Here is a 17,500-nt window from a genome sequence, read left to right as displayed (position 1 = left end):
TGAAATCACAAAAGTAAATGGAGGTTGTGTGTAATGGGAAATCTATTCCTGGAGTATTTCTCATCTTCTGCTCCTACGAAGTTAATAAACTAGATAAATATTAATACTACCTTGTAACTTACACATCTCTAAAAGTGAATATATAGTCTTAATAGCACTTCTGGCTCAAGTTTTCTGGAACATGCTTCTACAAGATGTAATTAACAGAAGTCTCCTCTGACCTTTGCTTGGCACTTCGGTGGGAGGCGGAGTCTCCAGCCGAGACCGAGTTTCTAGCAGGAGGCGGAGTCTCTAGAAGGAGGCGGAGTCTCCAGGTGGTGGCAGAGTCCTTAGTGAGAGGCGGAGTCTCCAGGCGGAGGCGGAGTCTCGTACGGGAGGCGGAGTCTACAGGTGGGGGCGGAGTCTCTGCTGACCCAAGCTGCTTGAGGCCCTTGTCTTATTTTTGGACTCGCTTGAGGGAACACAGAGAACCAGAACCAGGACTGACTGTCAGACACCTGCTGCAGTAAAATGGGAGGTTTTTTAAAAAGGGACTCCACTGCTCGGAAACACTACCTCTTTTCTCCACAGGGGTCGCCAGAATCAACACCAATTCAGAGTTTCTCGTAGTAGCTTTAATCAAGAAAGTTTGAAAGTTTCAAGTGACTGTAAACAGGATAGTGCATTCAGCAAAAAAAAGCACGACATTTTTCTTTTGGGCAGCTTGTTTTGATAGTAGCTCAGCTGATATCTAAATAATTAAATCTGTTCAGGGATGAAAGCATATATTTGAATGCGTGGAGAGAGGAATCATCGAGATATTTCGGGAAACTGTCAGATCTCTGTCCTACAAAAGCACACGTGCAATTTATTTATTTTTGTTCCTGTGAAAATCAAAAACAGGATGCAGCTTTAAAGTCATGTGGGAGGGAGTTGTATGTACACCTGCCGAAGCACACGGGTCACTAGGGAGCAGATGAAAGTAGGTCAACCAGCTAGTTGTACCTGACTCTGACTACTAAAGCTCAGGATTATTTCTGCCATACCACAGGAGATCTGCCGTATGAAAACAATTAGTCTCATTTCTGCAGGTTTGATTAACATTCTACCTAATGTTTAAGCCCCGAGCCCTTGAGGCCACTGGGGACGCCGCTAATTAAAACATATACCCTCAGTCTTCCATTGCTGGCTAATTAAAACATATAGCACCTTCAATCGTCAAAAAATAGCTATTTTAATCATATGATACTTTCTGTGTTGATTGCTGCCTAATTAGAACAAATTACCTTCAGTCGTCATTGCTGGCTAATTAAAACATATACCTTTGTTCTTCATATTTGGGGGATCTCGTGTAATGGTGATGCTTTTCTTGGCTCTTCTTACCCAGCGGGCTCTGAACCTTATTTAAAGAAAAAACTTTGTGAGAATGTAAAAGGTCACGCTGAGGAATTGGTGTTGAAGGAAATGTTTGGAGTTCTGCTGGAGATGTCTTTTATTTAAAACTGGATTTATAAAAACTGCCTTATTGAAAATGTAATAATATAATCAAACTGGGGAATAAGTAAGATATATAATGAGGCAAATCATTGGCCAATAAAAGGAAATGTATATTATTTGGAGTCATTCTGGTAATAACATTAAGACCGATAAATTATCGACTGATAAAACAAAGTCAAAACGCTTTTATTAAATTATATACGTTATCATAAAATCTGCATACTCCGAAAAAAAAAATTTGCTCCACAAAAAAAAAGAAATCATTCGCAGGGTTACACTGCTAATTATAACTTAAAAGCAAGTTCACACGTATTGTAATATTCAGTTTGTGTGGAAAGTAAATCATGATATCATCTAATGAAACACTCAGATGAGATAAAAAAGAAGCTCTTCAGCAACAAAGTGGAATAAAGTGGAGAGTAATTATATGAATCATATTTAAATACAGCTCAACTTCATGTCATGTTTAGGTGTCCTTGAGCAAGACACTGAACATTGTGTGATCGCTGATAAATACAACTTCATGATCCCAGAACAATTCGTCAATTTACGTGAGGCGTAGTTTCTTTTTTGACAGGAGGACATCCGCAGGTGTCACGGAAGTTTCTTCTAATTACACAAAAGCCATGAACAATTCGTCACTTTACGTGAGACGAAAAAAAAAAAAGGTCATCAGTATTTACTTCAACGGCACGACATCCGTGTCACGGAAGTTCCTTCTAATTTTACAAAAGCCACTCTCGGGGTAATCTGTGTACATAAGACCACCCGGGAAAAATGTGTCTATATATATATATATATATATATATATATATATATATATATATATAGATGGTGAGACTGTTTCCATCACAGAGAAACCGTGCAGCAGCCCCAAGACCAACCACCTTGAATTATTCAGAGGATTCTCACGTTTAATGCCTCTAATGGTAATTCCGTCCTCGATTCATCATTCCCGTTTGTTTTTCCGGATGAGGAAATTTCCCATCCCACCGTATTGATATCAAATGGCTAAGCGTATATGTGTGATTATCTCGACTCTTCCAGTTGGCTGGAGGGCTTTTCAGTTATGCGACTCCCCCTCCCATTCATCAGCTAATTACGGGGCCGTAAACCTCCACCGTTAGCTCCAATATCGCCGCGGAAAACAGAGAAGCCATGTTTGTTCTGCCCCTCCGTGGTCACGAGTCTCCGATTTGAAGACTGGCAAAGAGCCTATTATCGGACAAAAAAAATTAAAGACATTTTGTTTTAACGTTTCCTTAATTATCTCCGGAACCGCGTCATTGTTTGACTTAATTTAAACGTGCTACAACACCGCAACCCTTGTGAGAAGAGACATCCGATGTAACTTATAATTAAAGTAACCCCCTATTTGTACCTTTCTCTCACATATCCGCGTCCTGCATCTTCCGTTTACCCCTCACTTTTCTAAAAACACGTCATACAGAAAGGGGGAAGGCTTTTGCAAATGTTAAGTTCCAGCATGCCCCATTTAGACGATGCTTTGCCATAAAAAAAAAGTATTTTTTTCCATTTTTGAACCGAACAACATGGTTTTTTGACTATAAATCCTTTTGAAACACCCTTAGGCTTTGTTTTATTGTGATTTTCCTCGCAGATTCGTGTTCGTTAGGTTATCTTATTAGTATGTGGGACGTTGGTAAAGACCTGACCCATGGAGTTTGCACAAGTTGGCAACTGCTCTGAAAGACATTTTTGGGAAATCCTGTTTGGATCATGCTGGATATTCATAGTTTTGATCAAAAAGTGATGTTTTTGAAAAAAAAAAAAATTTTCACAAATAAATTAAGAAAAAAATGATATAAAATACCACAAGTATGACAAGGTACAGGCATTTGGTTAAAACGATGAACATGTAAAAATCTCCCATCAACACTGTAGTGGTGCGTAAAAAGGGAAAGTGAAACTTTGGTTTTGTCCCGACAAAAAGACAATCATAATGCTCCCGTTAGAAACATGTAGCTTGCAGAAGAAAAATTCACATTTGTAATTCCATTCGCCTTCAAAGGAGTTTTAAAATAAATGATTTGAACAGCTTCCATTTCTATACAAAAAGCTCATTAGCTGAATGCAGCTACTCAGTATCAGGTAGCTGTGATGACTGTTCACACAAGGGCTTTGAATATGAAAGCTCTATATTTAGAAACCCCCTGGATGGAATATCTTAAACCCTGTTTAATCCAGAGACGCCTTTATTGGAAATATATATATATTAGGTGGCTGGTTTCATGTAAAAAGCATTCAATTTGGGAAACGCAGGGTTCAAATTTGCTGATATATTTTCCTGTGGGGAATCCTCTAAGAATAGTGTCCATTAACCTCCATCCTATTTGAACATATGTCCATTTATTTCCCCATCTCTTTTCCACCATCACCTGCCATCTGCTTCCACACTGAAAAAGGGCGCTTTCTCTGGCTGTGCATTGGAAATCCTCCTTGTCCTTCTTCCGTCACTTTACGTGTCAAAGACGGAGAGCGAGAGAGAGTGCGAGGCAGCGGTTCAGGTGCATCCTGGGAATTTAATGCTTCAGCTCCGACATTCAAAGACAGTGCGTATCCAGAGCGGCATCGAGGCGGCGAGGCCTCGTGTACATAAAGAGTCAATGATTTAATTCAAGCCGGCTATGATTGAATCATTAAATCAAATACTCATTTTGCATTCCAGATATGAGATCCCTCCACAGGTACGTGAGCGAGCCGGGCTCATGTTGTCGTGCAGGCAGAAGGAGGTCTGGGCATTAATGTGATACGAGTCCCAAAGCCAGAGGACTTCACCTCTGAGAAGTAAATCTGTCCGGCTCTGCAGTGGAAGATGGAGGATTCCCAACAGGACTTTACACCGACCAGCAGCCTGCTATAGAGGAACGTCTCCATGAATATATATTGGTTTAACTGAGCCAACACACAGGGAAGCAACGTGTTCCTCTGGTGTTTGGAAACACTAGAACAAATGTCTTTTAACCACGACTAACCTTTGAATTGCAATGATTATGCCTGTGTCCTCGTATTCTATTGAATTGTTTTATTGTATTAATTAATTAATTGTTAGTTTAATTATTCAATTGTATTGTTTTTATTTTATATATTTATTTTTAAATGTATATGTATAATGTTTAAAAATGTTATACATTTTTTAAATTGTAGTATTTTAAATAAAATACATTTTATGTATTGTATTTTTTGTGTTTTATTTTATTTATTCATTTATTTTTTATTTATTCTATTTATTTTACATTTTATAAATTGTAGTATTAGAAATCAAATAAAATGCATCAATTGTATATATTATATATATATATATATATATATATATATATATATATATATATATATATATAATTTATTTGAATTTAATTATTTTAAATGGAAGTTTAAAAAAAGGTGAAGAAAATCACAGCTTACATTTTATATTGACGACCGGACAAAGTTAATTGATTGCATGACTCAGCACGTTACAGCTCAGATAAACTTTTGATTCCATTAAAAAAAAAAAGGGTAAAAACTGCAGGAATGTGCTTTCCGTCGGGAAGCAACAATAACCCTGATACGAGGTCACCCTCGTTAATGAGGCTAATTAGCATAATCTGGTGTGTCTCTAATAAGTATTTCTCTTATGTCCCGTTTCAGAGCCACCGCGGTAACGGGGTTAATTAAAAGCCGAGGCCTTATTGTTGGAGACAGCGGAAGGTCAAGGACGACCAATCATCACAGAGATCACGAGAGACGCTCTGGAATTTAAAATCCTTTTGAACTATAACGTTTAGGTAAATGTTAAAGGTTTCAGACTAGTCCTGTGTGCCAACATGCAAACAAATGTTGTGAAGAAAGGAGAAAGAAAGCTGACATCGCAGCCACAATGAGATCGTGGAAGACTTTGATTATTAACATTCGTGCAAGTAACCATATACGGTCGATTCCCTCACAAAGTATTTCAATGGGTGCCCTAGAAAGGGTTAAAAACACACACTCACCAAATAGATGCTGCTGAGCCGCAAAAACTTTCTTTCCAGATGAAAACTTTCTGCACAGAAACAGAAGAAGAATCCAAGCTTTCACTCTGTAATCAAAGAAACGTTTGTCTTTCTTTTTTTTTTTTTACTGCAAGCTCCACCTGAAGAATAAAAATGATCTCCAGATCGCGTCGAAGTTAAGTATGATGTGATGCCGCTAAACAAAACCGGCCTCGTCATCTGTCTCCATGCCTCAAACATCCCTGAACAAGCAGGGATATGAAAGAAAAGTCTATACAATATGTGTATTTTAATCCAAGCCATCACTTTTACTCTTGTACACACACACACACACACACACACACACACATTTGTTTCCCATCTGTGTGCTCTTATGGCGGATGATAGTTCTCTCGTCTTTTTCTTCCTGTCTTTGCACACACACACACACACAGAGATGTTGCTCACAAGTCTCACAAATTGATGACTGATGATCACACACACACACACACACACACACACACACACACACAGGTGATTTTTCCTCCATATTTCCCACCGTGTCTCGTCTCTTGATCATTTCCAGCTCTGTCCCATCTGGACAAACCAGGAAACATCAAACAGAGACATACATCTGGGCTCGTCACGACGACATCTGTAGCGCGGGTGTATGTGTGTGTGTGTGTGTGTGTGTGTGTGTGTGTGTGTGTTCCGTCAGTAGTGATGCAGGGGTGCTTTATTGCTGCATGTGTAGATGTGGGGGGAAAAAAACAATGTTCACTCCTTCGACTGTCGAAATGAATGCTTTCACATCACAGATGACGATCAAAGGCTCTACGGCGAGAGCTTTGGAGGTAAAATGTCGGCTGTGCGTACCGTATATATGTCCCATAACTGTAGTTTTGAAGAATGAACATCAGTAATAGTGTAAAAGCAAAACCAGATATCTACAGGAACAAAAGAGGAGATGTGCCGTTCTGGGTGCAGGTGTGTCTTCGTACACCAGTAACACGTGTGACACGTATGAGACAAATTGAACCCTCTGAAACATTAGCAACTAAATCCCAGATGAGATGTTGGAGTACCGGTCTGGTTTGGTATTTTGGCGGGGGAAATCAAACCTCCAACACACACCGTTGTGTTTGTTTCTGTGTGTTTGAATTCAAAGAAAAAAGGAAAGACATTCAGATCATTCAGATTTATTGTATTACTTTAATGCGACATCTGAATCGCTGGTAATGAGTTTGACTCCACATAAAAGCCTTCAGACACATAAATGATGCCAAATACTAAATTGCAAATAGTGTAATGTCTCGGGCTTTTATTGTGAAAAGTAATAACAGAGTCAAAGTCAAAGTTTGTTGTCTTCTATTTGTGGAAACATACAGAAGATTGAACGTGTGTTTCTCTTCTTCTCTGACATTGCATAGGATCTGGTTTATGTTGCCTTGTGATAAAAGCAAAAAAAGCATCAATAAAGTTGCTATTTATTAAATATAGGCGCGAATGAATCCAGCAAAGGTCAATAATGGAGACTCTGGGATTCTTCACATGTCGCATGCAGATAAAAAAAACATGAGAAAAACGTTTTTGAGCGCATCTGCATGGACGGCAAAGGATTCGAAGGAGCAAAGAAATGCATGGATAGGTTTTTTTAAAGGACATTTACGAGACACTGCGAGCCACGCGGTCCCGTGTACGACGGCGAGCAGGGAGAGGGAGAGAAAGAGGCGTCGGCGGGATGAAAAAACCCCCGGTGTGTATTTTGTGGCCTTCGGTCCTCTGCGCTCGCCCGCCGCCTCCAGCCGAGCTCATTTGGTTGAGAAGCTGCAGTTTCCACAACTTTAATTAGAAAACAAACCGATTCTCCTCTGCTCTCACACACAAGACGGGGGTCGAGCTAAAATAAAGATTAAGTGCACATTCTGTTCTCGTTCATCCTCCTCCTCCTCAACCGCTTTTTTTTTTCCTTCTGCGTCTGCCCCCTCACCTTTCTTTTCTTAGCTTCGATACAAATGCATGCAAATGCAATATTTCCGTCACTGGAGCCGCTGAAAGAGAGTCTCTCTCTCTCTCTCTCTCTCTCTCTCTCTCTCTCTCTCTCTCTCTCGCTCTCTCTCTCTTTCTCTCTCTCTCTCTCCCACAGTGAGAGAGCACGGCAGGCTCTCTCGCTTTTTTTAAAAGTTACTGCCGGCGGTAAAAGCCAAAGAGCCTTGTTATTGCTCAACAATAACAACATTTATGAAGCGGCCAACGCTCCGACGACTCGCTCGTGTTGCCCGGCTTATTTTAACGCTCGGTGTCGGCATCTCGTCGCAGTAAAGGTGTGAATCGACAAAAGCCAATATGTTGTGTATTATTACACTACGGGTAGATCAGATCAAGCATTCTGATTGGCTGAGAGTGAGTCACGGGGTGTACTTTATTCAGCCGTAAAGCACTGTACAACGTACAACGACAACTATTTTGTGCTGTCGAACACTTACTATTACTATTTATAATGTGGCAGGTAATATGTGGTATTTAGGTTCAATATTAAAGCATAAAGGTACGCGAGGCAGCACTGTATCTACAATAATGACGTAGGGCCTAACAACACCCTTGAACAGTACATTATTGACGATACAGTACTGCCTCGAGTACCTTATTGCTTCAATGTTTTCAGAAACAAAACCAGTGACCTTAATCCTCAAGATTTAAGCTCAGTATCAACCGGTTTGTTTCTGTGTGTGTGTGTGTAATTGCTGAAGGATTAATATTCTGTTGATCCCCTGAGTCGAATAATCGTTTCAGGCACCTCGCATCCTGTCCCGCGCGGCTCCATCGACCGAAGTTCAACGCGAGTCATCCGTCAACGCCGGCGAGACTTTTACGGCCATGTTGAGAAATGCAGGAAACCACGAGCCGACATAGAAACGTTGACGACGACGCGGGTCGGAGGGGGGTGGAACGGATACATTAAAAAGCAAAGTGCGCGATTTCAGCTCCAAAACAAGCGACTTGAACGCGTCGTCAGATTGATGATACGCGAGAGTGACGCGGGATCGTTCATCTTTGCTTTTCCTGTTAGTGAACCAGCGTGAAGATCCTCTCCGTGTCGACTGCGTCGGTTGTGAACTGGGCCACCGTCTGTCGGATGCTCGCCGGGAGACGACATCCCAGCGTGACGTGAGCGTTCGTACCGGCGATCGTCATCCATCAATGTTCAGTCAAATCCACGATCGGGACGTCGACGCTCGCGCTTTTCGAGTCGGAGGGCGGTTATGACGTCGTCACGGTGTGTTCACATGCAGTCTGGTGTTGGGGAGCAGCGGGAGTGAAAACAGTTGTTTTCACAACTTCAATAGATATTAGAGATGAATTATTAACTGTTTACACAAAGCTCTAAACAGATTATAATGCATCATTAAAACAGATAATGGCAGGATTTGTTTTAATCCATACAAATACAATATTTCATTTCCCTTCATCAGTTGAATTGTGTGTTTTTAATGATGGAAGAAACTCCCTGTAGATTACAATAACAATAGTAAAATGGTAATATTTAGAATTCAGATGTCAATTTAATTGTCAAAAATAAATAATAATAGTCTGGAGCCTTGTCGACCAGCTGCTGTAATACAAAATATGGATCAATAATGATCGGCAAATTGTATCTATGGCGAAGAAAAATGTGATGGAGGAGATCTAAAAGTTGAATTTAATCCCTTTTTTTCTTTTATGCTGATGACTAATAGTGGTATTAACACTATCGTGTGGGAAACGACTATGTCAAAAAGACATCGCCGCATGGAAACACATGGGCGTCGCTCATTCTACATGTTTCCATAAGCCGTGAAATGAACTGTGAATCTTGAAAGAAAGCAACGCGCTGCATGTACACGATACAGTAAACCCTGATCCTCTAAAGATTAAAGCTTAATGCAAAAGAAACGGCGATTGCTTCTTCAACCAACGTGTGTTCGATGAACTCGGCGGTGAAATTGTTCCCGTGTTCAGCGAGACGGGATCATTGATCGTTGGCTCGGGGCGGACCAGAGGCTGCTGGGAGGCGAGGGGGGACAGAAATGCTTCGTAAGACAGAAATAGTACATACGAAATGTAATTTATAACCAATTGGTTCATATAAAAATGTAAAAGACGTATGAGTAAAAGTCTAAACTATCTATCTGAGGTTTTTCCCATCGAAAGCTCTGCCAGTTAAAGGAATATACTCTTTACTTTCCCTGAGCGGCCTCCAGTGAAGACACCACATTTATTGACTTTTATTCATTCATTCATTTACTCAGTATGTTCACTTTCTTATTTATATCATCGAGTGACGTCAGTAAATGTGTTTGTTGACAAAAATCCTTTTTTCAATCATCTGGCAATTCATTGAATACCAGAGAAAAACGGATTTTTCCCAATTTATTGGGTTTGCGCCAAAAAGAAGTGGCAAATTCTCTTTAAATTTGTTGAAGCTTCATCCTCTTCATAAGCTTTACTGAATATTATTAATACCGGCAATGATTGCGACTTCAATTTGTCAACACGACCTCAAACCTCGATGTCAGAGTTCAAGTTGTTTGCCGACGACTCACAACTCTACGTCTATGTTTCCCGTTGGGAAGATGGTGACAGGGTGGCGGCTTAAAACATGGCAACACATTTCATTTAACTTTGTGGAACTGAATTATTTGCTTATGTTCAGGCAACAGCACACGGAAGCTAGCCTTCTATCTAGCGGGCTACAAACGTTAGCTTACTGTTGTATAGCGGCCATACAGCCCGCCAGCATCGGGGGTATTTACACTTTTCGTATTGTATTTATAAGTTATTTTACGAAGTAAACATGTGTAATGAGATTCCAAAGCACTGACAAATGGCATCCTGAGAACCTGAATCCTCGTTTGAGTGATTGTTGATATGATTTATGCTCAATGCTTTGTAATATATACGCGATTAATGCTCGAGGCGGCGGATAACATCTCTCAGAGCTGCATCCTCACACAAACACAACGCATACGCAAATGCATGTTTATGCACAAAAGAACTTAAAAAAGAACACACAACAACAACACAAAGGTTACTCATTCATATGCACTCTGTATGGCATTAATCTTTCTGCAGGATTTTTGTATTTATTCATAATAAATTGTACACATGATTGTAGGTTGAGACTCGGGGCGGTGACACGCGATCACACAGTGCTGATGAAATGGAATCTGATCCCAGGACCGTTTATGAGGTATTATAAATAAAATATGAATAAATAAACGTGAGCAGCGTTAAGAGGCTGAGCTCGAGAGTGCTGACAATTTTTTTTTTTTATTTTACATTTTTCGCTTCTCCACCTCGCGTCACCCCTGATGTGACGAGCGTGTCTAACAGAGAGTTATTATTTTCTTTGAGGGGAAGGATTTCTGTCTGAAGAGATTAACACACACACACACACACACACACACACACACGATTGATAATATTTAGAAAGCAGCTGGTTCCGAATCAACATCAGATTGAGTTTAATCAGGCAACAACAACATGAAATAAATCAGATTTTTCTCGGCATAATCCACAACATCTTATTTCTCCGCCCATTTTCCAAAACGCCTCAAATATACGTTACCGCAAATTCAACAACCGTCAGGGTCAACGCCATGAACCGTGACGTGGGAGCGACGTCCTGACAGTCGCAGTGGACTTCTGGAGGTGACACGCTGGCCTCCTCCACCAGAAGTTGTGTAACGTGACCTTCTCCTCGTGGCAGAGAGCCGCGTCGCTTTATCAATCACCAAAAAAAGCTGTCGGGGCGCCGCGAGCCCGCGAGGTCCAGTAATGCTCTCCCCGATAGCGCTCGTCTCCGGCCCGCGGCCTCCCCCCCCCCCTCGTCCGTCTCTTTATTTGTTTTGCCGTCTGCTTTTGTTCCTCTCCCCCCTCTTTATCGCTCGCCGCTCGCCGCTCTGCTCTCCGTTACAATTCAAGTCTCTTCTTAGCCTCAGAAATTAATCTGAAGTTTTTCCCACAATGAGCTTAGCTGGCATTACATATGCAAACAAAAGCCTGATATTAAAAAATCCAGCTTTGCCGCAGAAGGGAGGGTTGACTAGAGGGAGAGGGGGGGGGGGGGGGGAAACATTGTATTATAATTTCCCTGCAATGCCCGGTTGATTTTTTTTTTAACAGTTTTTTGGGAAAAACACTGGATTTATATATTTGGAGGCTAAATGTAAGGCTTACACTCGGCGAGCAGACGCTGTTACTCATCTCTCTGTGGGATGTTCAATGTGTTTCAGACACAAAAGGTTTAATGTTCCTCTTGAAATAGCACGAGATGGAATCATGTGACGCATGTTGGAGAAGGACACCTTTTTTTTAGGGGCGGGGGGGATTCACTGGGTAAATTTCCATCAACACAATGTGGACACAAATGATGTGACGTTCCTGCGTCAGGAAGTGGAATATTTCATCGCTCCAGATGGGGAAAAGGTGGACGTAGATCTTTGTAAGACCGGCACGGCACTTATATTTAGACAGAATGAAGCAATGGCAGGTGGCCCAGTAGCTCACTGGGTGCACTGGGTGCCATTAAACCTGTGCCGTGGCCCGGGGTAGTCCTTTTTTTGGCTATCCCCTGACTTTCGTGTCACGGTCACTTTCAAAATAAAGCAGAAATGCAACAAAAAAAAAAAAATCGTAAAAAAGAAAGAAAGAAATGAAAAATAAATCAAACCACGTCACACAGCCACACACACACAAATCACACGCGTGTGTGAAAGTAAAAACATTCAAACCCACGAGTAGCTCAATGGATCAATTTAAGGACAAGGTTATCGGCGACAACGCTTCCTTTCATCTACGCCGCGAACACTCTGAAGAAAACACGGCTCCGGATTAATTCAGCATTTTAAGCGCATTCATTTATTTATTTATTTATTTCCAGCTCCGCGTTCCAACTTGTGTTGATGAATTGAGACCAAAACTCCATTTTAATGAGGAGCCTACACAAAAATCAGCTCTTTGTTTCCGTTGACAAATGGTCGCGCTCCTCTTCTTCCTCCTCCTCCTCCTCCTCCTCCTCCTCCTCCTTCGATACGCAATGATGGAGCGCTGGCACGTGAGCTCTGTAAACATGGCGGCTCATGACTTAGTCATGAAATGAAACGCAACAGGAAATTGAAGCGGAAGAAACTTTGAACGAGATTACGATTAGAGGGTGTGTGTGTGTGTGTGTGTGTGTGTGTGCTCTACTATGTGCATAAATGTATGTGCTTTTGCTGATTAGGTCTTGGTGCTAATGCATTTATAACCATTAGCCCGAACATCCATCGATCACAGTCGACGTATGCAAGATTAACGTCCTGTGTGTGTGTGTGTGTGTGTGTGTGTGTGTGTGTTAATGAATGTTTTAAGGATGTGTGCTTATAGGGAAGTGTAAGTGAGGGAGAAAGAAGGAACATTTGTCCATTAACAGCATCCCCCCCATATTCCCTAATCGATCAGTTAGTCGGCCATTAGTCGCTGCCGTTACACCGCTGGTTGTGTTTTGTGTTAGATGTTAGTTGGACTTTTATTTTTTATTCTTACTGAGGCCTATCAAAAGTGGCACGTAGTTAAAAAATAAAATATAGCTGGTTTGTGTACTGGCAAGGCTGAAATGTTATCCTGTTCTGACATGCTTCATATGTCAAAGCTGCATTCTCTCTCCTGACCACCAGGGGCGACTGCTATGGTTGTATAGAAGTTTATGCTTCATGTGTGAAAGCTGCATTCTCTCTCTTGACCACCAGGGTGACTCCTCTGGTTGTATAGAAGTCTATGCTTCATGTGTTAAAGCTGCATTCTCTCTCTTGACCACCAGGGGGCGACTCCTCAGGTTGAATAGAAGTCTATGCTTCATGTCTTAAAGCTACATTCTCTTTCTTGACCACCAGGGGGCGACTCTTATGGTTGTATAGAAGTCTATGCTTCATGTGTTGGAGCTGCATTCTCTCAAGTGACCACCAGGGTGACTCCTCTGGTTGTATAGAAGTCTATGCTTCATGTGTTGAAGCTGCATTCTCTCTCTTGACCACCAGGGTGACTCCTATGGTTGTATAGAAGTCTATGATTCATGTGTTAAAGCTGAATTCTCTCTCCTGACTCTTCCTGTCCTTCACTCAGACTTCATCACGCTGTAAACCTTTTTTGCCCCACAGCCTGAAAAAAAATGGAAAAGTGTGACTGCTGTTAAATTTCCACCCAAAAATCCGATTTGGAGTAAATTTGAAAATATAAAGTAAAGGCCATGCGTCTGCAGAAGAACCCTCAGTCTACATCTATCGACGTTCTGGTCTTTTCATATCGCTGGGCAAATTTCAAACCCTTCTCCAACATCAGACTTATTTAATGTCAAGAGCCCGGAGCCAGAAAGACCTGCAGTCCGTCTGCGTCGTACGAACAGGCCGAATGTCAGTAGAAAGTTATTATTATTATCATTAACTTCTTGTCTTGGGTAGATAATAACGACAGTAAATATCAAATACAATTGAAACCCGCTGAACTACAAAAGAAATCTGGTTTGAATTGAAATCAAACACCGTTACTGAGCTTGTTTACAAGATATTCGCTCAACGCTGATCTAAAAGCCGCTGTTAAATATTCATGAGCTGTTGTTTTTTTTTGCATCTGTTGGGACTTCAGTACTTGAATTTCATCGGTTTTGATCACAACTTTTTTTTAAACAATCGTGTGTGGCGGCTGGTGAATGTCTTTTTTTTTACGTGTCCCCAAATTGACAGTGATTTTTTCTTTAATGGGCATTGAAAATGTTTGGACTTTCAACTTAAACCGGTAAAAAAAACTGCTTCAATGCATCAGTATCGAGTGTATTGACAGCATAAGGACCAAATTTAGCATTTTTCAGCCATTTTGTTCCCTCGATAAAGCGTCCGACCTCGCTGAGGGAAAACAAAAAAGCCGAGAGTCTTCTCCATCCTCACATGGACCGAGAGATTACTCACCGAGCGATGGACAGCGCGGCGGATAGAGAGATGTGAGAGAAAATGAGATGTCGGTAGAAAGAGAGAGTGCAAATGGTACATAGAACATTTTTTTTTTAAAGTGTGGGGGGAAAATAGAGTAACGGAGGAGAGGAAATCTATCGAGGTAATCCCTGAGATTCAACACTTTGCACACTCCACCGTGATGCATGGACGGGGAGTCCGGACAGAGGTCAAAGGCTGAATGGAGGATAAAGTAATAGATGAGTAGAGGGAAGGTAGGACTCATAAAGGAAGGTGGAAGGTAAGGGCGTGTAAAGGCAGGCGAAATAAAGGGAAAGATGGATGGATATAGGTGGAGAGAGGGGGTATTAAAGAGTGCTTGAGAGAAGTGGATATTGGGGCCAAAGGACCACTAACAGGCCCTGGTTCTCTTGGCTCTCTGAGAGCCGCTAATTCTGCTTTGATTCAGCTTTTCCAGAAGGTTTTTTTTTCAGCACCTGAGAAGTCACGATTGACCGTATAGTGCGACGCTGGACTCCTGCCGGAGCTCTTCGTCCCGTGGTTTTACTTGGATGCGACCAAAAAAACAATGCAAGTGCGACCCTTGGGTCCCGGAGACCCTGCAGCGCGACCGCCAAGGCAGCGTGACGGTCCTCAAAAGGTTAAACATTTGCAAACAAACAGGTGTTTCCAGTAGTTTGTGTTTCTCAACGTAAGCTAGCTGGTGGTAGCATTAGCTACACGTGTGTCTTGTTTTTTTAAATTATTATTATTGAATAAGATGCATTTTCTTAAAGGTTTGATGTCTTTTATGCATGTTTGTAAAACTGAAAATGTAAAACTTACCCAAAATAGTCAGTCAAGTCGCAGTTAAACTGGGAATTTCCATTTTCAGCATTCCACAAATACTCCAGTAGGTTTCCTGAAATTACAGCTTTACACTTACACCAAAGATTAAAATTGACACATTTATTATCTCCTATACAATAAGACGCATTACATCATATTGGTGCTTCTACCACTGGAGCCTTTTCCAAAGAGTTCAGCTCATAAAAAAAAGGGGGAACTTTTTGCACCCATTGTCCACTAAAAGAGACAACATCCAATATGGCCGCCGCCGGCCATATCATCTGCACCTATACGCCCCACCCACAGCCCCACCCACACCCCCACCTAACCTGTTTGGACAGCCATGAAAAGACCAGATTTGCGCCACAAAGAGAGCACAAAACACATTGTTTCTTCCTCCCAAATGCAAATGCAGCCTGAAAGCAGGAGCGCCTTCTTCCCTCTTTCTTGTCGGGGGGGTTAAAATGATTTGTCCGCTTGGCAGATTTTTTCCTTCTTCATTTTCTCTTCTTCTTTTCTACTCATTTACTTGCATTGGAAGTCGTCCATCTACGGCTAATTAGACGGCCTTTCGGATTTTTTGGCCGCCGCTGGAATTCCCATCAGAAGGAAAATCCCCACATAATAGGAGAGGGGAGCCGCTAAAAGGAGGGGAGATTACCGGGAGGAGGGGAGGTTGTGTACGTACACCGAGTGTGTGAGCGCATGTGTGTAGAGGAACGGCGTGCGTGCGTACGTGCACTTTGGTTTCACGAAAACTGTAGCATGAGAGAGGGACCGCGGGGACGAACCGCTGAGGGCGACCGGGACACATTGTTTGCATGCTTTGCCATTTAAATGCAATATTATAATAATACATGCATTACCTCAAAGTTAGAAAGTTTGTGCGCGTGTGTGCGGGTGGAGGATAAGGTTGGTGCAGCACTTGAGTTAAAAAGCTCATAATTGGACAGGGTTTTCTGCAGAAAGCTGGCAAACATCCCCCAAGAAGACGTTTTCAAGTAGACATTTATTTAGCTGTTGACCTTGGGGACGCGGCGACGGCTCGGAGAGGCGGAAACAACACGATAAGAGCTTTTTATTCAGATAAGCCTTCCCTCCTGCTCCCTGTCCCTTTCCCTACTCTGCATAATGTTGTAAAGTGCTACTCTGTGATTTTTCAGCACTCCAAATGGAATAATAACGCTGCCCGTTTTGTTTTTTTTCGGGTGAAAAACACCCCTAATTACCGGCAACCTTGCGGTGTGAGAAAAAGGGCAGACTACTTACTTTGACGACTACTTCTGCATTGAAGAGCTCTTGACTTACAGCGGGCTCGTGCATGACTCCGTATGCGCTTGTAATGTATTGATTTGTTGTTTCATTTCTATTTTTTTATGTGTCATATTCTGCAAAACAGTATAAACCTCAGATTTTGTCATAACCATTATGTCAAATTGTGGAAAAAAATGTATAAAATAAAAAATGTAAATAAAATAAATAACCCCTGTATTATATCCCTAGATTTCAATCATACTGTATAAAAAACACTGTGAACACTAAGAGCTGGTGCTTATATACCAGAGGATGAGCTTATATACCAGGGGGAGGAGCTTACCTACCAGAGGGAGGAGCTTAACTACCAGAGGGAGGAGCTTATATCAGAGGGAGGAGCTTATACACAAGCAAGAGGAGCTTTTATACAAGGAGGAGCTTATATACCAGAGGAGGAGCATATATAATATATACCAGAGGGTAACAGGTGGACAGAATAAGCTGATTAGGTGAGTGCAGCTGGGTGAGCAGGTGAGAGTGATAATGCTAACGAGGTATTACAGAAGAGCCGATACGATCAATTAGTTCTCGGTTCTGGACGGGGGCCATTATTATTTTTGTCTCTTTTTGGTCTCCTAGCAAATAAGCGCCCCATGATAATCCGTTAAACACACACTCCAGAAGCACTTCACTTTTCAGATTTGTTTTTCTTTTCCTCATCGCGCAACTTCGGTTGAAACAGAAGCGGCTTTCTTTCACGCGTTGCCGATGATTACGCGTTAAAATTGCATTTTGCTCGTTCGCTGAAAGTGAAGTCAAACTAACTGCTTCAGATAATGTGTTCCCAACATGCCACCCACTGGCTTTACTTCCACTTCCTGCTCTCTCTCTCTATCTCTCTCTCTCCCTGTGTGTCTCAACATCTATCTTCCCTCCGCCCGCTGTCTCTCTGGATAATAATAACCTACCACACTGGGCTCATTA

The 17,500-nt window shown here is 41.7% G+C and overlaps 1 protein-coding gene across 1 annotated transcript in view; it reads right to left on the bottom strand.

The window, feature by feature from the left end:
* LOC137780258 (pyridoxal kinase-like) overlaps positions 1–17,500 on the bottom strand; it is a 98,230-nt gene that overhangs the window by 35,892 nt on the left and 44,838 nt on the right. Inside the window, exon 11 of the transcript XR_011077127.1 lies at positions 222–451. The gene's annotated coding sequence lies outside the window, so the exon portion shown is untranslated. The remainder of the gene's footprint in view (positions 1–221; positions 452–17,500) is intronic.

Source organism: Clinocottus analis, unplaced genomic scaffold (assembly GCF_023055335.1).
Source record: "Clinocottus analis isolate CAN_PGR_092001 unplaced genomic scaffold, fCliAna1.0.p SCAF_8, whole genome shotgun sequence".
NCBI classification, from domain to species: domain Eukaryota; kingdom Metazoa; phylum Chordata; class Actinopteri; order Perciformes; family Cottidae; genus Clinocottus; species Clinocottus analis.
This window is presented reverse-complemented; position numbering and strand designations above follow the sequence as displayed.